Source organism: Arachis hypogaea, chromosome 19 (assembly GCF_003086295.3).
Source record: "Arachis hypogaea cultivar Tifrunner chromosome 19, arahy.Tifrunner.gnm2.J5K5, whole genome shotgun sequence".
In the NCBI taxonomy this organism is placed as follows: Eukaryota; Viridiplantae; Streptophyta; class Magnoliopsida; order Fabales; family Fabaceae; genus Arachis; species Arachis hypogaea.
Genome location: NC_092054.1, coordinates 129,315,293 through 129,337,320, shown reverse-complemented (window position 1 = coordinate 129,337,320; position 22,028 = coordinate 129,315,293). Strand labels below are relative to the sequence as shown.

The 22,028-nt window shown below is 38.4% G+C and overlaps 2 non-coding genes across 2 annotated transcripts; one reads left to right on the top strand and one right to left on the bottom strand.

The window, feature by feature from the left end:
- Positions 1-373: 373 nt before the first annotated feature.
- LOC112782047 (small nucleolar RNA R71) lies at positions 374-481 on the top strand. Its single transcript, XR_003192790.1, has one exon. It is a non-coding gene; the product is annotated as a small nucleolar RNA R71 (small nucleolar RNA).
- Positions 482-5,463: 4,982 nt separating this feature from the next.
- LOC112780572 (small nucleolar RNA R71) lies at positions 5,464-5,571 on the bottom strand. Its single transcript, XR_003191398.1, has one exon. It is a non-coding gene; the product is annotated as a small nucleolar RNA R71 (small nucleolar RNA).
- Positions 5,572-22,028: the final 16,457 nt, after the last annotated feature.

The window sequence follows — 22,028 nt, the reverse complement described above, 5'->3', positions numbered from 1 at the left end:
CTGCTATTGCAGGGTTTTCAGGATCATAAGCTTCTTCTTCGAAATATGCCTCTTGAGTACTGTTAGATGCAGCTTGCATTCCATTCAGACTCTTAGAAATCATATTGACTTGCTGAGTCAATATTTTGTTCTGAGCCAATATGGCATTCAGAGTATCAACTTCAAGAACTCCCTTCTTCATAGGCGTCCCATTACTCATAGGATTCCTATCAGAAGTGTACATAAACTGGTTATTAGCAACCATGTCGATGAGTTCTTGAGCTTCTGCAGGCGTTTTCTTTAGGTGAATAGATCCACCTACAGAAGTATCCAATGACATCTTTGATAACCCAGATAAACCATCATAGAATATATCCAGGATGGTCCATTCTGAAAGCATGTCAGAAGGACACTTTTTGGTCAGTCCTTTGTATCTCTCCCAAGCTTCATAGAGGGATTCACCTTCTTTCTGTCTGAAGGTTTGAACATCCACTCTAAGCTTGCTCAGCTTTTGAGGAGGAAAGAACTTGGCTAAGAAAGCCTTGACCAGCTTATCCCAAGAGTTCAGGCTATCCTTGGGTTGAGAATCCAACCACACTCTAGCTCTGTCTCTTACAGCAAAAGGAAAAGCATGAGCCTGTAGACTTCAGGATCTACTCCATTAGTCTTAACAGTATCACAGATCTGCAAGAATTCAGTTAAGAACTGAAAAGGATCTTCAGATGGAAGTCCATGAAACTTGCAGTCCTGCTGCATCAGAGAAACTAATTGAGGTTTCAGCTCAAAGTTGTTTGCTCCAATGGCAGGAATGGAGATGCTTCTTCCATGTAAATTGGAATTAGGTGCAGTAAAGTCACCAAGCATCCTCCTTGTATTATTATTATTTTCGGCTGCCATCTCCTCTTCTTGTTTGAAAATTCCTGACAGGTGCTTGCTGGATAGTTGTAATTTAGCTTCTCTTAATTTTCTCTTCAGAGTCCTTTCAGGTTCTGGATCTGCCTCAACAAGATTATTCTAGTCCTTGCTCCTGCTCATATGACAAAGAAGAGGGCACAGAAAAATAATAATAATAGGGATCCTTTTTACCACAGGTATAGAGGTTCCCTTGTGTGAGTAGAAGAAAAGAAGGAGATGAGAGAGAAAGAGAATTTTCGAAAATGATTTTTGAAAAAGAGTTAGTGATTTTCGAAAATAGTTTTTGAAAAGTGTTAGAAATTTTTCGAAAATTAAAATTAAAAATAATTAGTTAATAAAAAAAGAATTTTTGAAAAAGGGGGAGATATTTTTTCGAAAATTAGAGAGATAGAGAGTTAGTTAGGTAGTTTTGAAAAAGATAAGAAACAAACAAAAAGTTAGTTAGTTAGTTGAAACAAATTTGAAAAGATAAGAAGTTAGGAAGTTAGAAAAGATATTTTGAAAAAAAAAATTTTTGAAAAAGGTATGATGAGAAGATATTTTTGAAAAGATATGATAGGAATTAGTTTTGAAAAAGATTTGATTTTTAAAATCACAATTAATGACTTGATTCATAAGAAATCACAAGATATGATTCTAGAACTTAAAGTTTGAATCTTTCTTAACAAGCAAGTAACAAACTTGAAATTTTTGAATCAAAACATTAATTGTTATTGTTATTTTCGAAAATTTGATATAAAATTAAGAAAAAGGTTTTTGAAAAATATTTTTGGAATTTTCGAAAATAACTAAGAAGTTTGAAAAATATTTGATTTTTGAAAAATATTTTGAAAAAGATGAGATTTTTAAATTGAAAATTTGATTTGACTCATAAGAAACAATTAAATTTTAAAAAATTTTGAAAAAGTCAATTCAAATTTTCGAATTTGATGAGGAGAAAAAGGGAAAGATATTTTTTTTTTATTTTTGAATTTTTAATGATGAGAGAGAGAAACAAGATAAATGATGCAATGCATGAGAATTTTAGATCAAAACATGTGATGCATGCAATAATGCTATGAATGTCAAGATGAACACCAAGAACACTATGAAGATCATGATGAACACCAAGAACATATTTTTGAAAAATTTTTTAATGCAAAGAAAACATGCAAGATACCAAACTTAGAATTCTTTAATGCTTAGACACTAAGAATTCAAGAATGCATATGAAAAACAAGAAAAGACACAAAACATGCAAATGCAAAGATCAAACAAGAAGACTTACCAAGAACAACTTGAAGATCATGAAGAACACTATGAATGCATGAAATTTTTCGAAAAATGCAAGATGCACATGCAAGTGACACCAAAATTATAACATGACTCATGACTCAAACAAAAAACACAAAATATATATTGTTTTTGATTTTTTTTTATTTTCTAAATTTTTTTGGATTTTTATTTTATATTTTTCGAAAATTATTTAGAAAAGAGAAAATAAGGATTCCAAAATTTTTAATATGAATTCCAGGAATCTTGCATTCTTAGTCTAAAGCTTCAGTCCAGGAATTAGACATGGCTCACTAGCCAGCCAAGCTTTCAATGAAAGCTCCGGTCCAAAACACTAGACATGGCCAATGGCCAGCCAAGCTTCAGAAAGATATCAGAATATACTGCTCATTACTTATCAAATATGTAACTTGCCTCTATGCTGATGGTTTGGAAGCCTCAGTCCAACTGAATTTAGACATGGCTTTACGGCTAGCCAGGCTTCACATGCTTCATGAAACACTAGAATTCATTCTTTAAAAATTTTGAAGCCATAGAATAATTTATTTTTGAAAACATTATTTTTATTATTATTATTTTTTTTTTCGAAAACAAAAGAAAAATTTTTGAAAGATTTTTGAAAGCAAAACAAAAAGAAAATTACCTAATCTGAGCAACAGGATGAACCGTCAGTTGTCCAAACTCGAACAATCCCCGGCAACGGCCCCAAAAACTTGGTGTTGTTGCCGGATCGAAAATTTGGCGCCGTTGCCGGGGATTGTTTGAGTTTTCGGCAAGCTTTTGGTCCGGTAACATCAGTGCCAAATTTTCGATCCGGCAACAACACCAAGTTTTTGGCGCCATTGCCGGGGATTGTTCGAGTTTGGACAACTGACGGTTCATCTTGTTGCTCAGATTAGGTAATTTTCTTTTTGTTTTCTTTTCAAAAATTTTTTCAAAAATATTTCAAAATTTTCTCACCTATTTTCGAAAAAAAAAATGTTTTCAAAAATATATTTTTATTTAAAATTTTTAAGAATGAATTCTAGTGTTTCATGAAGCATGTAAAGCCTGGCTGGCTGAAAAGCCATGTCTAAATTCATTTGGACTGAGGCTTGCAATTTGTTATCAAGAGCAAGTTAGTTGTTGTTAATCCATCTGCTACTGTTCCTGATTTACATGCTGAAGCTTGGCTGGCCATTGGCCATGTCTAGTGTTTTGGACCGGAGCTTTCATTGAAAGCTTGGCTGGCTAGTGAGCCATGTCTAATTCCTGGACTGAAGCTTTAGACTAAGAATGCAAGATTCTTGGAATTCATATTAAAAATTTTGGAATCTTTATTTTCCTTTTTCAATTAATTTTCGAAAAATCCAAAAAAAAAATTAGAAAATCATAAAAATCAAAAATATTTTTTGTGTTTCTTGTTTGAGTCTTGAGTCATATCATAAGTTTGGTGTCACTTGCATATGCATCTTGCATTTTTCGAAAATATCATGCATTCATAGTGTTCTTCATGATCTTCAAGTTGTTCTTGGTAAGTCTTCTTGTTTGATCTTGATGTTTTCATGTTTTGTGTCTTTTCTTGTTTTACATGTGCATTTTTCGTTTCTTAGAGTCTAAACATGAAAAATTTCTAAGTTTGGTGTCTTACATGTTTTCTTTGCATCAAAAATTTTTCAAAAATATGTTCTTGGTGTTCATCTTGACATTCATAGTGTTCTTGGTGTTCATCTTGACATTCATAGCATTCTTGCATGCATTCATTGTTTTGATCTAAAAATTTCATGCATTGCATCTTTTTAGTGTTTTTCTCTCTCATCATAAAAATTCAAAAATAAAAAAAAAATAAAAAAATATATCTTTCCCTTTTTCTCTCATCAAATTCGAAAATTTGGATTGACTTTTTCAAAAATTTTTAAAAAATCAAGTTGTTTTTATGAGTCAAATCAAATTTTCATTTTAAAAATCTTATCTTTTTCAAAATCTTTTTCAAAAATCAAATCTTTTTCAAATTTTTTAGTTATTTTCGAAAATTCCAAAAATATTTTTCAAAAATCTTTTTCTTATTTTTATCAAATAATTTTCGAAAATAACAATAACAATTAATGTTTTGATTCAAAAATTTCAAGTTTGTTACTTACTTGTTAAGAAAGATTCAAACTTTAAGTTATAGAATCATATCTTGTGATTTCTTGTGAATCAAGTCATTAATTGTGATTTTAAATATAAAATCTTTTTCAAAAATTAATTTCTATCATATCCTTTCAAAAAATATCTTCTTATCTTATCTTTTTCAAAAATTTGATTTCAAAATATCTTTTCTAACTTCCTAACCTCTCATCTTTTCAAAATTTGTTTCAAATAACTAACTAACTTTTTGTTTGTTTCTTACCTTTTTCAAAACTACCTAACTAACTCTCTCTCTCTAATTTTTGAAAATATCTTCCCTCTTTTTCAAAAATTTCCTTTTAATTAACTAATTATTTTTATTTTTGATTTCAAAATTTTTCGAAAATCACTAACCTTTTTCAAAAACTATTTTCGAAAATCACTAACCCTTTTTCAAAAATTATTTTCGAAAATTCTCCCTCTCCCATCTTATTCTATTTATTTATTCATCTACTAACATCTCATCTCACATCTCTACCCTCCTCACAGTTGTGTTTCTTCCATTACATTACATTCTTTATCTCCCTCTTTTCTTCCACTCACAAAGGGATCTCTATACTGTGGTATAAAGGAACTCTATTATTATTATTTTTTCTGTGCTCTCTTCTTTGTCATATGAGCAGGAGCAAGGACAAGAATATTCTTGTTGAAGCAGATCCAGAACCTGAAAGGACTCTGAAGAGAAAACTAAGTGAAGCTAAATTACAACAATCAAGAGATAACCTTTCAGAAATTTTCGAATAGGAAGAGGAGATGGCAGCCAAAAATAATAATAATGCAAGGAGGATGATTGGTGACTTTACTGCACCTAATTCCAATTTACATGGAAAAAGCATCTCCATTCCTGCCATTGGAGCAAACAACTTTGAGCTGAAACCTCAATTAGTTTCTCTGATGCAGCAGAACTACAAGTTTCATGGACTTCCATCTGAAGATCCTTTTCAGTTCTTAACTGAATTCTTGCAGATCTGTGATACTATTAAGACTAATGGAGTAGATCCTGAAGTCTACAGGCTCATGCTTTTCCCATTTGCTGTAAGAGACAGAGCTAGAATATGGTTGGACTCTCAACCTAAGGATAGCCTGAACTCTTGGGATAAGCTGGTCAAGGCTTTCCTAGCCAAGTTCTTTCCTCCTCAAAAGCTGAGCAAGCTTAGAGTGGATGTTCAGACCTTCAGACAAAAAGAAGGTGAATCCCTCTATGAAGCTTGGGAGAGATACAAAGGACTGACCAAAAAGTGGCCTTCTGACATGCTTTCAGAATGGACCATCTTGGATATATTCTATGATGGTTTATCTGAGTTATCAAAGATGTCATTGGATACTTCTGCAGGTGGATCCATTCACCTAAAGAAAACGCCTGCAGAAGCTCAAGAACTCATTGATATGGTTGCTAATAACGAGTTGATGTACACTTCTGAGAGGAATCCTGTGAGTAATGGGACGCCTATGAAGAAGGGAGTTCTTGAGATTGATACTCTGAATGCCATATTGACTCAGAATAAAATATTGACTCAGCAATTCAATATGATCTCGCAGAGTCTGAATGGAGTGCAAGCTGCATCCAACAGTACTCAAGAGGCTTCTTATGAAGAAGAAGCTTATGATCTTGAGAACCCTGCAATAGCAGAGGTGAATTACTTAGGTGAACCTTATGGAAACACCTATAACTCATCATGGAGAAATCATCCAAATTTCTCATGGAAGGATCAAAGGCCTCAACAAGGCTTTAATAATGGTGGAAGAAACAGGTTTAGCAATAGCAAGCCTTTTCCATCATCCACTCAGCAACAGACAGAGAATTCTGAGCAGAATCCATCTAGCTTAGCAAACTTAGTCTCTGATCTTTCTAAGGCCACTGTAAGTTTCATGAATGAAACAAGGTCTTCCATTAGAAATCTGGAAGCACAAATGGGCCAGCTGAGTAAAAGGATCACTGAAATCCCTCCTCGTACTCTCCCAAGCAATACAGAAGAGAATCCAAAAGGAGAGTGCAAGGCCATTGACATAAGCACCATGGCCGAACCTGTAAGGGAAGGAGAGGACGTGAATCCCAAGGAGGAAGACCTCCTGGGACGTCCAGTGGTCAATAAGGAGCTTCCCTCTGAGGAACCAAAGGACTCTGAGGCTCATCTAGAGACCATAGAGATTCCATTGAACCTCCTTATGCCATTCATGAGCTCTGATGAGTATTCCTCTTCTGAAGAGAATGAGGATGTTACTGAAGAGCAAACTGCCAAGTTTCTTGGTGCAATCATGAAGCTGAATGCCAAATTATTTGGTATTGATACTTGGGAAGTTGAACCTCTCTTGTTCATCAATGAACTAAGTGATCTGGATCAACTGACATTGCCTCAGAAGAGACAGGATCCTGGAAAGTTCATAATACCTTGTACCAGAGGCACCATGATCTTTAAGGCTCTGTGTGACCTTGGTTCAGGAATAAACCTCATGCCCCTCTCTGTAATAGAGAAACTGGGAATCTATGGGGTGCAAGCTGCTAAAATCTCATTAGAGATGGCAGACAATTCAAGAAAACAGGCATATGGACAAGTAGAGGACGTGTTAGTAAAGGTTGAAGGCCTTTACATCCCTGCTGATTTCATAGTCCTGGATACTGGAAAGGAAAAGGATGAATCCATCATCCTAGGAAGACCTTTCCTGACCACAGCAAGAGCTGTGATTGATGTTGACAGAGGTGAACTAGTCCTTCAATGGAATGAGGACTCCCTTGTGTTTAAAACTCAAGGATCTCCCTCTGCAACCATGGAGAGGAAGCATGAAAAGCTTCTCTCAAAGCAGAGTCAACCCAAGCCCCCACAGTCAAACTCTAAGTTTGGTGTTGGAGAGTTTCAACAATGCTCTGAACAGCTGTGAGGCTCCATGAGAGCCCACTGTCAAGCTATTGACATTAAAGAAGTGCTTGTTGGGAGGCAACCCAATGTTTATTTATCTAATTTTGTTTTTGTTTTTCATGTTTTATTAGGTTCATGATCATGTGGAGTCACAAAATAAATATAAAAATTGAAAACAGAATCAAAAACAGCAGAAGAAAAATCACACCCTGGAGGAAGCATCTGCCTGGCGTTCAACGCCAGAACAGAGCATGGTTCTGGCGCTGAACGCCCAAAATTGGCAGCATCCTGGCGCTGAACGCCCAGAACAAGCATGGTTCTGGCGTTCAACGCCAGAAATGGCAACAAATGGGCGTTGAACGCCCAAAATGGGCACCAACCTGGCGCTGAATGCCCAGAGTTGTGTGCAAGGGCATTTTACATGCCTAAATTGGTGCAGGGATGTAAATGCCTTGACACCTCAGGATCTGTGGACCCCACAGGATCATCTTAGGATCTGTGGACCCCACAGGATCCCCACCTACCTCATCATCTCTCTTTCCATTCATGATCATCCCTTCTGTTTTCCATTGACCACTCACATCCATACACCCACTACCTTCAAAATTCAACATCTCTCTCCCACCCAATCCCACCCATATGGCCATATACACACACCCATCCATCTCCTCCATATCTTCTTCTTCTTCTTCTATTCTTTCTTCTTTTGCTCGAGGGCGAGCAACATTCTAAGTTTGGTGTGGTAAAAGCATAGCTTTTTTGTTTTTTCCATAACCATTGATGGCACCTAAGGCCAGAGAGACCTCTAGAAAGAGGAAAGGGAAGACAAAAGCTTCCATCAAGGGTCTATAGCTCAGTGGTAAAACATTTGACTGCAAATCAAGAGATCCCTGAGATACCTTAGGGGATACATCTTCTTCCACACAATTATTGGAAGCAACTAAGGGTGGAACATCAAGAGCACTCCATCATCCTTCATGAAATCAGAGAAGATCTAAAAGCAATGAAGGAGGAGCCACAAAGACAAGGAAGAGACATAGAAGAGCTCAAGGACATCATTGGTTCCTCAAGAAGGAAACGCCACCATCACTAAGGTGGATTCATTCCTTGTTCTTACTTCTTCTGTTTTTTTCGTTTTCTATGTTATGTGCTTATCTATGTTTGTGTCCTCATTACATGATCATTAGTAGTTAGTAACTGTGTCTTAAAGTTATAAATGTCCTATGAATCCATCACCTCTCTTAAATGAAAAATGTTTTAATTCAAAAGAACAAGAAGTACATGAGTTTCGAATTTATCCTTGAACTTAGCTTAATTATATTGATGTGGTGACAATGCTTCTTGTTTTCTGAATGTATGCTTGAACAGTGCGTATGTCTTTTGAAGTTGTTGTTTAAGAATGTTAAATATGTTGGCTCTTGAAAGAATGATGACTAGGAGACTTGTTATTTGATAATCTGAAAAATCATAAAAATGATTCTTAAAGCAAGAAAAAGCAGCAAAGAACAAAGCTTGCAGAAAAAAAATAAAAATAAAAATAAAAAAATAGGCGAAAAAAATAGAAAAAAAAAGCAAGCAGAAAAAGCCAAAAGCTCTTAAAACCAAGAGGCAAGAGCAAAAAGCCAATAACCCTTAAAACCAAAAGGCAAGGGCAATTAAAAAGGATCCCAAGGCTTTGAGCATCAGTGGATAGGAGGGCCTAAAGGAATAAAATCCTGGTCTAAGCGGCTAAACCAAGCTGTCCCTAACCATGTGCTTGTGGCGTGTAGGTGTCAAGTGAAAACTTGAGACTGAGCGGTTAAAGTCAAGGTCCAAAGCAAAAAAAGAGTGTGCTTAAGAACCCTGGACACCTCTAATTGGGGACTTTAGCAAAGCTGAGTCACAATCTGAAAAGGTTCACCCAAATTATGTGTCTGTGGCATTTATGTATCCGGTAGTAATACTGGAAAACAAAGTGCTTAGGGCCACGGCCAAGACTCATAAAGAAGCTGTGTTCAAGAATCATCATACTGAACTAGGAGAATCAATAACACTATCTAAACTCTGAGTTCCTATAGATGCCAATCATTCTGAACCTCAATGGATAGAGTGAGATGCCAAAACTATTCAAGAGGCAAAAAGCTATAAGTCCCGCTCATTTGATTGGAGCTATGTTTCATTGATAGTTTGGAATTTATAGTATATTCTCTTCTTTTTATCCTATTTGATTTTCAGTTGCTTGGGGACAAGCAACAATTTAAGTTTGGTGTTGCGATGAGCGGATAATTTATACGCTTTTTGGCATTGTTTTTAGTATGTTTTTAGTAGGATCTAGTTACTTTTAGGGATGTTTTCATTAGTTTTTATGTTAAATTCACATTTCTGGACTTTACTATGAGTTTGTGTGTTTTTCTATGATTTCAGGTATTTTCTGGCTGAAATTGAGGGACTTGAGCAGAAATCAGATTCAGAGGTTGAAGAAGGACTGTTGATGCTGTTGGATTCTGACCTCCCTGCACTCAAAGTGGATTTTCTGGAGCTACAGAACTCGAAATGGCGCTCTTCCAATTGTGTTGGAAAGTAGACATCCAGGGCTTTCCAGAAATATATAATAGTCTATACTTTGGCTAAGAATAGATGACGTAAACTGGCGTTCAACGCCAGATTTCTGCCCAAATCTGGCGTCCAGCGCCAGAAAAGGAGCCAAAACCAGAGTTGAACGCCCAAACTGGCACAAAAGCTGGCGTTCAACTCCAGGAAGGACCTCTACACGTGCAACACTCAAGCTCAGCCCAAGCACACACCTAGTGGGCCCCGGAAGTAGATTTATGCATCAATTACTTACTTCTATAAACCCTAAGTAGCTAGTTTATTATAAATAGGACCTTTTACTATTGTATTAGAGATCTTTGATCAGTTGTATGCTATCTTAGATCACGTTTGAGGGCTGGCCTCTTGGCCATGCCTGGACTATCACTTATGTATTTTCAACGGTAGAGTTTCTACACTCCATAGATTAAGGTGTGGAGCTCTGCTGTTCCTCAAAGATTAATGCAAAGTACTACTGTTTTCTATTCAATTCATCTTGTTTCGCTTCTAAGATATTCATTCGCACTTCAACCTGAATGTGATGAACGTGACAATCATCATCATTCCTTATGAATGCGTGCCTGACAACCACTACCACTTACTAGCAAGTGCACTGGGTCGTCCAAGTAGTACCTTACGTGAGTAAGGGTCGAATCCCACGGAGATTGTTGGTTTGAAGCAATCTATGGTTATCTTGTAAATCTTAGTCAGGAAGTCAGTTATGTTTATCAGTTGAATTGTGAATAACCAAGAGAGCATAAATTAAAGGTTACTTGTTATGCAGTAATGGAGAATATGTTGGAGTTTTGGAGATGCTTTGTCTTCTGAATCTCTGCTTTCCTCTGTCTTTTGATTCACGCATGCACGTCCTCCCATGGCAAGCTGTATGTAGGGGATCACCGTCGTCAATGGCTACATCCCATCCTCTCAGTGAAGAATATGCTCACATGCTCTGTCACAGCACGGCTAATCATCTGTCGGTTCTCGATCATACTGGAATAGAATTCTTCATCCTTTTGCGTCTGTCACTAACGCCCAGCACTCGTGAGTTTGAAGCTCGTCACAGTCATTCGATCATTGAATCCTACTCGGAATACCACAGACAAGGTTTAGACTTTCTGGATTCTCATGAATGCCGCCATCAGTTCTAGCTTATACCACGAAGATTCTAATTAAGAGATCTAAGAGATACTCATTCAATCGGATATAGAACGGAGGTGGTTGTCAGGCACACGTTCATGGGTTAAGGAAGGTGATGAGTGTCATGGATCATCACCTTCATCACAGTTAATCGCGAATGAACATCTTAGGTAGGAACAAGAGTGTTTGAATGGAAAACAGAAATACTTGCATTAATTCATCGACACACAGCAGAGCTCCTCACCCCCAACAATGGAGTTTAGAGACTCATGCCGTCAAAGAGTACAAAGTTCAGATCTAAAAAATGTTATGAGATGCAAAATAAGTCTCTAAAAGTTGTTTAAATACTAAACTAGTAGCCTAGGTTTACAAAAAGTGAGTAGACTATGACAGATGGTGCAGAGATCCACTTCTGGGGCCCATTTGGTGTGTGTTGGGGCTGAGACTTAAGCAATTCACGTGCATAAGGCCATTTTGGGCGTTCAACGCCAGGTTTGGTTCCATTTCTGGCGTTGAACTCCAACTTTTAATCCTTTTCTGGCGCTGAACGCCAGAATTGGGCAGAGAACTGGCGTTAAATTCCAGTTTACATCGTCTATCCTTGAGCAAAGTATGGACTATTATATATTTCTGGAAAGCCCTGGATGTCTACTTTCCAACGCAATTGGAAGCACGCCATTTCGAGTTCTGTAGCTCCAGAAAATCTACTTTGAGTGCAGGGAGGTCAGAATCCAACAACATCAGCAGTCCTTTTTCAGCCTGAATCAGATTTTTGCTCAGCTCCTTCAATTTCAGCCAGAAAAATACCTGAAATTACAGAAAAACACACAACTCATAGTAAAGTCCAGAAATATAAATTTTTCCTAAAAACTAATGAAAATAAACTAAAAACTAACTAAAACATACTAAAAATTATATGAAATTAACCCCAAAAAGCGTATAAAATATCCACTCATCACAACACCAAACTTAAACTGTTGCTTGTCCTCAAGCAACTAGACAAATAAAATAGAAGACTAATGGGTTGAGAAGCAATAATATCTCAGAGTTTTTGAGTGAAGCTCAGATTCTAATTAGATGGGCAGGACTAGCAGCTTTTTGCTTCCGAACAGTTTTGGCATCTCACTTTATCTATTGAAGCTCAGAGTGATTGGCATCTATAAGAACTTAGAATTCAGATAATGTTATTGATTCTCCTATTTCAGTATAATGATTCTTGAACACAGCTATTTCATGAGTCTTGGCCGTGGCCCTAAGCACCTTGTTTTCCAGTATTACCCCTGGATACATAAATGCCACAGACACATAATTGGGTGAACCCTTTGGATTGTGACTCAGCTTTGCTAAAGTCCCCAATTAGAGGTGTCCAGAGTTCTTAAGCACACTCTTCTTTCTGCTTTGGACCTTGACTTTAACCGCTCAGTCTCAAGGTTTCACTTGACACCTTCACGCCACAAGCACATGGTTAGGGACAGCTTGGTTTAGCCGCTTAGGCCAGGATTTTATTCCCTTAGGCCCTCCTATCCACTGATGCTCAAAGCCTTGGGATCCTTTTTATTACCTTGCCTTTTGGTTTTTAAGGGCTATTGGCTTTTTCTGCTTTTTTTTTTGCTGCTTTTTCTTGCTTTAAGAATCATTTTTATGATTTTTCAGATTATCAATAACATGTCTCATGTTCATCATTCTTTCAAGAGCCAACATATTTAACAGTCTTAAGCAACAAATTCAAAATACATATGCACTGTTCAAGCATTCATTCAGAAGACAGAAAGTATTGCCCCCACATGTAACTAATTAGAATTTCTCTTATTAAAACTTGAAATTTTATTGCCTCTTATTCAAAAGATCTACTATTTTATTCATGTTTGCTGATGATGAGAAAAATAAACTATAGCTTAATTGGAGATAAGATCAAAATAGATACTAATTACTACTATATGACTCCTAAGGTGAACTTTTCTAATGACACTATCATAGATTTAAAGCAGAAATTGGAATTTAACAACCTTTATTTTGGGGGAACAGGGGTTCCTCTGATCCTTGGGGTGCTCGGTCCTGCAAGAGATAACTTCTGGCGCTTCAAGTCCCTTAAGTCACGCCCTTGCTCCTCTTGTTCTTTAAACATATAGGTAAGAATTTGACTGTGTTCCTTCTGTTCTTTTATTATTTGCTCCATAGCTTCCCGTATCTTGGTGATGGACGTCTCAAGATACTCCCAATATTCAGATTGAGGGATTTCTGGAAGGAATTCCTGCATTTTCTTCTTGGTTGGATCCTCCTGCGCTTGTTGTTTTTTGATTGATGCTTTGGTGATTGGCTTCTCAACTGAGATGTACTCAGTTATTCCCATCCTTACTCCAGCATCCTTGCAGAGCAGCGATATCACACTTGGGTAAGCCAACCTGGCTTCTTTAGAATTTTTGTTAGCAATTTTGTAGAGTTCAGTTGAGATTAGCTGATGAACTTCCACTTCTTTTCCCATCATGATGCAATGGATCATGACTGCTCTTTTAACTGTGACTTCAGAACGGTTGCTGGTAGGCAACAGAGAATGCCCAATGAAGTCCAGCAATCCTCTGGCGACTGGTTTGAGATCTTCTCTCTTGAGAGTTGGTTTGGGACACCCTTTGTGTTGGTGGTCCATCTGGCTTCAGGGATACATATGTCCTCTAGAATCTTATCCAGGCCCTTGTCTGTTCTCATCATTCTCCTGTTGAAGGAATCTGGATCATATTTCAGCTGAGGTAGCTTTAAGATCTCTCTGATCTTGTCAGGGGTGGTATGAACAATCTTTCCTCTGACCATGGTCTGATATTCATAGAAGGCAGTTCCAGATAGTTTTTGCTTGTCAGTCTGCCACATATTAGCATAGAACTCCTGGATCATATTCCTTCCCACCTTCGTTTCAGGATTAGCTAGGACTTCCCAGTTCCTGATTCGAATTTGCTCCTGGATCTCCGGATATTCATCTTCTTTCAGATCGAATCTAACTTCCGGGATCACTGATCTCAGACCCATTATTTTGTTATAATGGTCCGAATGTTCTTTAGATAAGAACTTCCCTTGATTCCAAAGTGGTTTTGGAACGCTCTCTTTCTTGCCTCTTGGAGTGGGTTGTTTTCCTTTGGGGGCCATGATCTTAGTGATCGCGGATAAACACACCAAACTTAGAGGTTTGCTTGTCCTCAAGCAAAAGAAAAGAAAGGAGAGGGATAGAAGGAGAGCTAGGTGCAATTGTTGATGGGAGAGGAGGGAGGCCGAACTCAAATTTATAAGGGGGGGAGGGTGGGTTTTCGAAAAAAAAGAGATAAAGATATGATAAAAAGATGTATTTGGAAAAGATAAGATAGAAGATATAGTTTAAAATTGAGAAGATATGAAAGATTTTTGAGAAAGATAGATTTAATTTTTGAAAAAGAGAAAGTGGAGGTTTTGAAAAAGATATTTTGAAAAAGATAGATTTGTAAAAAAAAAATTTGAAAAGGGTTGCATTTGCACAGATTGTGAATTGCTACTCAGGTTGTGAATTGTTGTTCGAAATTGATTCCCTGGCAATGGCACCAAAAACGGATGCACAGAACCATGGTCTAAACATATCTTCACAACTTCACATAACTAACCAGCAAGTGCATTGGGTCGTCCAAGTAATACCTTACGTGAGTAAGGGTCGAATCCCACGGAGATTGTCAGTATGAAGCAAGCTATGGTCACCTTGTAAATCTCAGTCAGGCGGATATCAAATGGTTATGGAGTTTTCGAAAATAAATAATAGAATAGGGATAGAAATACTTATGTAATTCATTGGTGAGAATTTCAGATAAGCGAATGGAGATGCTTTCGTTCCTCTGAACCTCTGCTTTCCTGCTATCTTCATCCAATCAGTCTTACTCCTTTCCATGGCTGGCTTTATGTGATACATCACCACTGTCAATGGCTACTTTCGGTCATCTCTCGGGAAAATGATCCAATGCCCTGTCACGGCATGGCTAATCGTCTGGAGGCATCACCCTTGTCAATGGCTTCATCTTATCCTCTCAGTGAAAATGGTCAACGCACCCTGTCACGGCACGGCTATTCATCTGTCGGTTCTCGATCATGCTGGAATAGGATTTACTATCCTTTTGCGTCTGTCACTAACGCCCTGCAATCGCGGGTTAGGAGCTCGTCACAGTCATTCATTCATTGAATCCTACTCGGAATACCACAGACAAGGTTTAGACTTTCCGGATTCTCTTGAATGCCGCCATCATTCTAGCTTACACCACGAAGATTCTGGTTAGGAGATCTAAGAGATACTCATTCAGTCGAAGGTAGAACGGAAGTGGTTGTCAGGCACGCGTTCATAGGGAATGATGATGATTGTCACGTTCATCACATTCAGATTGAAGTACGAATGAATATCTTGGAAGCGAAACAAGATGAATTGAATAGAAAACAGTAGTACTTTGCATTAATCTTTGAGGAACAGCAGAGCTCCACACCTTAATCTATGGAGTGTAGAAACTCTACCGTTAAAATTACATAAGTGAAAGGTCCAGGCATGGCCGAATGGCCAGCCCCTCCGATCTCAGAACCAGGCGTCCAAAGATGGTCAAAAAGACGTCTAATACAACAGTGAAAGGTCCTATTTATAATAAACTAGCTACTAGGGTTTACATGAGTAAGTAATTGATGCATAAATCCACTTCCGGGGCCCACTTGGTGTGTGCTTGGGCTGAGCTTGAGTGTTGCACATGTAGAGGTCCTTCTTGGAGTTGAACGCCAGCTTTTGTGCCAGTTTGGGCGTTCAACTCTGGTTTTGGCTCCTTTTCTGGCGCTGGACGCCAGATTTGGGCAGAAAACTGGCGTTGAACGCCAGTTTATATCATCTATTCTTGGCTAAAGTATGGACTATTATATATTGCTGGAAAGCCCTGGATGTCTACTTTCCAACGCAATTGGAAGCGCGCCATTTAGAGTTCTGTAGCTCCAGAAACCCCACTTTGAGTGCAGGGAGGTCAGAATCCAACAGCATCAGTAGTCCTTCTTCAACCTCTGAATCTGATTTCTGCTCAAGTCCCTCAATTTCAGCCAGAAAATACCTGAAATCATAGAAAAATACACAAACTCATAGTAAAGTCCAGAAATGTGAATTTAACATAAAAACTAATGAAAACATCCCTAAAAGTAACTAGATCCTACTAAAAACATACTAAAAACAATGCCAAAAAGCGTATAAATTATCCGCTCATCGCAACACCAAACTTAAATTGTTGCTTGTCCCCAAGCAACTGAAAATCAAATAGGATAAAAAGAAGAGAATATACTATAAATTCCAAACTATCAATGAAACATAGCTCCAATCAAATGAGCGGGACTTATAGCTTTTTGCCTCTTGAATAGTTTTGGCATCTCACTCTATCCATTGAGGTTCAGAATGATTGGCATCTATAGGAACTCAGAGTTTAGATAGTGTTATTGATTCTCCTAGTTCAGTATGATGATTCTTGAACACAGCTTCTTTATGAGTCTTGGCCGTGGCCCTAAGCACTTTGTTTTCCAGTATTACTACCGGATACATAAATGCCACAGACACATAATTTGGGTGAACCTTTTCAGATTGTGACTCAGCTTTGCTAAAGTCCCCAATTAGAGGTGTCCAGGGTTCTTAAGCACACTCTTTTTTTGCTTTGGACCTTGACTTTAACCGCTCAGTCTCAAGTTTTCACTTGACACCTACACGCCACAAGCACATGGTTAGGGACAGCTTGGTTTAGCCGCTTAGACCAGGATTTTATTCCTTTAGGCCCTCCTATCCACTGATGCTCAAAGCCTTGGGATCCTTTTTATTTGCCCTTACCTTTTGGTTTTAAGAGCTTTTGGCTTTTTCTGCTTGCTTTTTCTTTTTCTTTCTATTTTTTTTCTCCTATTTTTTTCCCTTTTTTTTCTGCAAGCTTTGCTCTTTGCTGCTTTTTCTTGCTTCAAGAATCATTTTTATAATTTTTCAGATTATCAAATAACATGTCTCCTAGTCATCATTCTTTCAAGAGCCAACATATTTAACATTCTTAAACAACAACTTTCAAAGACATATGCACTGTTCAAGCATACATTCAGAAAATAAGAAGCATTGTCACCACATCAATATAATTAAACTACGTTCAAGGATAAATTCGAAACTCATGTACTTCTTGTTCTTTTGAATTAAAACATTTTTTTCATTTAAGAGAGGTGATGGATTCATAGGACATTCATAACTTTAAGACATAGTTACTACTACTAATGATCATGTAATGAAGACACAAACATAGATAAGCACATAACATAGAAAACGAAAAACAGAAGAAATAAGAACAAGGAATGAATCCACCTTAGTGATGGTGGCGTTTCCTTCTTGAGGAACCAATGATGTCCTTGAGCTCTTCTATGTCTCTTCCTTGTCTTTGTTGCTCCTCCCTCATTGCTTTTTGATCTTCTCTTATTTCATGAAGCATGATGGAGTGCTCTTGATGTTCCACCCTTAGTTGTCCCATATTGGAACTCAATTCTCCTAGGGAGGTATTGATTTGCTCCCAATAGTTTTGTGGAGGAAAGTGCATTTGAGGCATATCCGGGATCTCATGGTGATAAGCTTCATACGCCTCTTGAGCTCCATGAATGGGCTCTCTTGCTTGCTCCATCTTTTTCTTAGTGATGGACTTGTCCTCTTTAATGAGGATATCTCCCTCTATGTCAATCCCAGCTGAATTGCATAGGTGGCAAATGAGGTGAGGACAGGCTAACCTCACCATAGTGGAGGACTTGTCAGCCACCTTGTAGAGTTCTTGAGGTATAATCTCATGAACTTCTACCTCTTCTCCAATCATGATGCTATGGATCATGATGGTCCGGTCTATAGTAACTTCAGACCGGTTGCTAGTGGGAATGATTGAGCATTGAATGAACTCCAACCATCCTCTAGCTACAGGCTTGAGGTCCAATCTTCTTAGTTGAACTGGCTTGCCTTTGGAGTCAATCTTCCATTGAGCTCCTTCTACACATATGTCCATAAGGACTTGGTCCAACCTTTGATCAAAGTTGACTCTCCTTGTGTAGGGGCGTGCGTTCTCTTCCATGTTTGGCAAGTTGAATGCCAACCTTACATTTTCCGGACTAAAATCCAAGTATTTTCCCCGAACCATTGTAACATAGTTCTTTGGATCCGGGTTCTTACTTTGATCATGGTTCTTGGTGATCCATGCATTAGCATAGAACTCTTGAACCATTAGGATGCCGACTTGTTGGATGGGATTTGTTAGAACTTCCCAACCTCTTCTTTGAATTTCATGTCGGATCTCCGGATACTCATTTTTTTTGAGTTTGAAAGGAACCTCAGAGATCACCTTCTTCTTGGCCACAACATCATAGAAGTGGTCTTGATGGGCTTTGGAGATGAACCTTTCCATCTCCCATGACTCGGATGTGGAAGCTTTTGTCTTCCCTTTCTAGAGGATTCTCCGGTCTTAGGTGCCATCAATGGTAATGGAAAAAAAAAAAGCTTATGCTTTTACCACACCAAACTTAGAATTTTGCTCGCCCTCGAGCAATAAAAGAAAGAATAGATGAAGAAGAAGAAGAAATAGAAGAGAGGGAGAGTGGGAAGTGTTTCGGCCAAGAAGGGTGTAGAGGGGTGTGTTGTGTGAATTTGGTGAAGAATGGAGGGCTTTATATAGGGAAGGGAGGGGGGAAAGGTTTCGGCCATATGGGTGGGTTTGGGTGGGAAATTGGTTTTGAATTTTGAAGGTAGGTGGGGTTTATGAGGTAGGTTTATGGGGAAGAGTGGATGGATGTGAGTGGTGAAGAGGTGATGGGGAAGAGAGATTGAGGTTGTGTGAAAGAGAGTGGTGAGAAAAAGTGAGTGGAGGTAGGTGGCGATCCTGTGGGGTCCATAGATCCTGAGGTGATCCTGTGGGGTCCACAGATCCTGGGGTGTCAAGGATTTGCATCCTTGCACCAATTAGGCATGTAAAATTCCTTTGCACACAACTCTGGGCGTTCAGCGCCAGGTTGGTGCCCATTTTGGGCGTTCAACGCCCATTTACTAGCCATTTCTGGCGTTGAACACCAGAACCATGCATGTTCTGGGCATTCAGCACCAGAATGCTGCCCATTTTGGGCGTTCAGCGCCAGAACCATGCTCTGTTCTGGCGTTGAACGCCAGGCAGATGTTCCTCCAGGATGTGATTTTTCTTCTGCTATTTTTGATTCCGTTTTCAATTTTTATATTTATTTTGTGACTCCTCATGATCATGAACCTATAAAGACATATAACTAAGAAAAATATAGTTAGATAAATAAAAATTGGGTTGCCTTCCAATAAGCGCTTCTTTAATGTCAATAGCTTGACAGTGGGCTCTCATGGAGCCTCACAGATGTTCAGAGCATTGTTGAAACTCTCCAACACCAAACTTAGAGTTTGGATATGGGAGTTCAACACCAAACTTAGAGTTTGGTTGTGGCCTCCCAACACCAAACTTAGAGTTTGACTGTGGGGGCTTTGTTTGACTCTGCTTTGAGAGAAGCTTTTCATGCTTCCTCTCCATGGTTGCAGAGGGAGATCCTTGAGTTTTAAACACAAGGGAGTCCTCATTCCATTGAAGGACTATTTCACCTCTGTCAACATCAATCATAGCTCTTGCTGTGGCCAGGAAAGGTCTTCCTAGGATGATGGATTCATCCTCTTCCTTTCCAGTATCCAGGACTATGAAATCAGCAGGGATGTAAAGGCCTTCAACCTTTACTAATACGTCCTCTACTTATCCATATGCCTGTTTTCTTGTATTGTCTGCCATCTCTAATGAGATTTTAGCAGCTTGCACCCCATAGATTCCCAGTTTCTCTATTACAGAGAAGGGCATGAGGTTTATTCCTGAACCAAGGTCACACAGAGCCTTGAAGATCATGGTGCCTATGGTACAAGGTATTATGAACTTTCCAGGATCCTGTCTCTTCTGAGGCAATGTCAGTTGATCCAGGTCACTTAGTTCATTGATGAATAAGGGAGGTTCAACTTTCCAAGTATCAATGCCAAATAATTTGGCATTTAGCTTCATGATTGCACCAAGGAACTTGGCAGTTTGCTCTTCAGTAACATCCTCATTCTCTTCAGAAGAGGAATACTCATCAGAGCTCATGAAGGGCATAAGGAGGTTCAATGGAATCTCTATGGTCTCTAGATGAGTCTCAGATTCCTTTGGTTCCTCAGAAGGAAGCTCCTTATTGGTCACTGGACGTCCCAGGAGGTCTTCCTCCTTGGGATTCACGTCCTCCTCTCCCTCATTGGGTTTGGCCATTCTGCTTATGTCAATGGCCTTGCACTCTCCTTTTGGATTCTCTTCTGTATTGCTTGGGAGAGTACTAGGAGGGATTTCAATGATCCTTTTACTCAGCTGGCCCACTTGTGCTTCCAAATTTCTAATGGAAGACCTTGTTTCATTCATGAAACTCATAGTGGCCTTAGATAGATCAGAGACTAAGTTTGCTAAGCTAGATGGATTCTGCTCAGAATTCTCTGTCTGTTGCTGAGTGGATGATGGAAAAGGCTTGCTATTGCTAAACCTGTTTCTTCCACCATTATTAAAGCCTTGTTGAGGCTTTTGATCCTTCCATGAGAAATTTGGATAATTTCTCCATGATGACTTATAGGTGTTTCCATAAGGTTCACCCATGTAATTTACCTCTGCTATTACAGGGTTTTCAGGATCATAAGCTTCTTCTTCGGAAGATGCCTCTTGAGTACTGTTGGATGCAGCTTGCATTCCATTCAGACTCTGGCAAATCATATTGACTTGCTGAGTCAATATTTTGTTCTGAGCCAATATGGCATTCAGAGTATCAACTTCAAGAACTCCCTTCTTCATAGGCGTCCCATTACTCACAGGATTCCTCTCAGAAGTGTACATGAACTGGTTATTAGCAACCATGTCAATGAGTTCTTGAGCTTCTGCAGGCGTTTTCTTTAGGTGAATGGATCCACCTGCAGAAGTGTCCAGTGACATCTTTGATAGCTCAGATAAACCATCATAGAATATATCCAGGATGGTCCATTCTGAAAGCATGTCAGAAGGACACTTTTTGGTCAGCTATTTTGTATCTCTCCCAAGCTTCATAGAGGGATTCACCTTCTTTCTGTCTGAAGGTTTGAACATCCACTCTAAGCTTGCTCAGCTTTTGAGGAGGAAAGAACTTGGCTAAGAAAGCCTTGACCAGCTTATCCCAAGAGTTCAGGCTATCCTTGGGTTGAGAATCCAACCACACTCTAGCTCTGTCTCTTACAGCAAAAGGGAAAAGCATGAGCCTGTAGACTTCAGGATCTACTCCATTAGTCTTAACAGTATCACAGATCTGCAAGAATTCAGTTAAGAATTGAAAAGGATCTTCAGATGGAAGTCCATGAAACTTGCAGTTCTGCTGCATCAGAGAAACTAATTGAGGTTTCAGCTCAAAGTTGTTTGCTCCAATGGCAGGAATGGAGATGCTTCTTCCATGTAAATTGGAATTAGGTGCAGTAAAGTCACCAAGCATCCTCCTTGCATTATTATTATTTTCGGCTGCCATCTCCTCTTCCTGTTCAAAAATTTCTGAAAGGTTATCTCTGGATTGTTGTAATTTAGCTTCTCTTAATTTTCTCTTCAGAGTCCTTTCAGGTTCTGGATCTGCTTCAACAAGAATATTCTTGTCCTTGCTCCTGCTCATATGACAAAGAAGAGGGCACAGAAAAAATAATAATAATAATATGGATCCTTTATACCACAGTATAGGGATCCCTTTGTGAGTGGAAGAAAAGAGGGAGACAAAGAATGTAATGTAATGGAAGAAACACAACTGTGAGGAGGGTATAGATGTGAGATGAGATGTTAGTAGATGAATAAATAAATAGAATAAGATGGGAGAGGGAGAATTTTCGAAAATAATTTTTGAAAAGGGTTAGTGATTTTCGAAAATAGTTTTTGAAAAAGGTTAGTAATTTTCGAAAAATTTTGAAATAAAAAATAAAAATAATTAGTTAATTAAAAAGAAATTTTTGAAAAAGATGGAAGGGATTTTCGAAAATGAGAGAGAGAGTTAGTTAGGTAGTTTTGAAAAAGATAAGAAACAAACAAAAAGTTAGTTAGTTAGTTGAAACAAATTTGA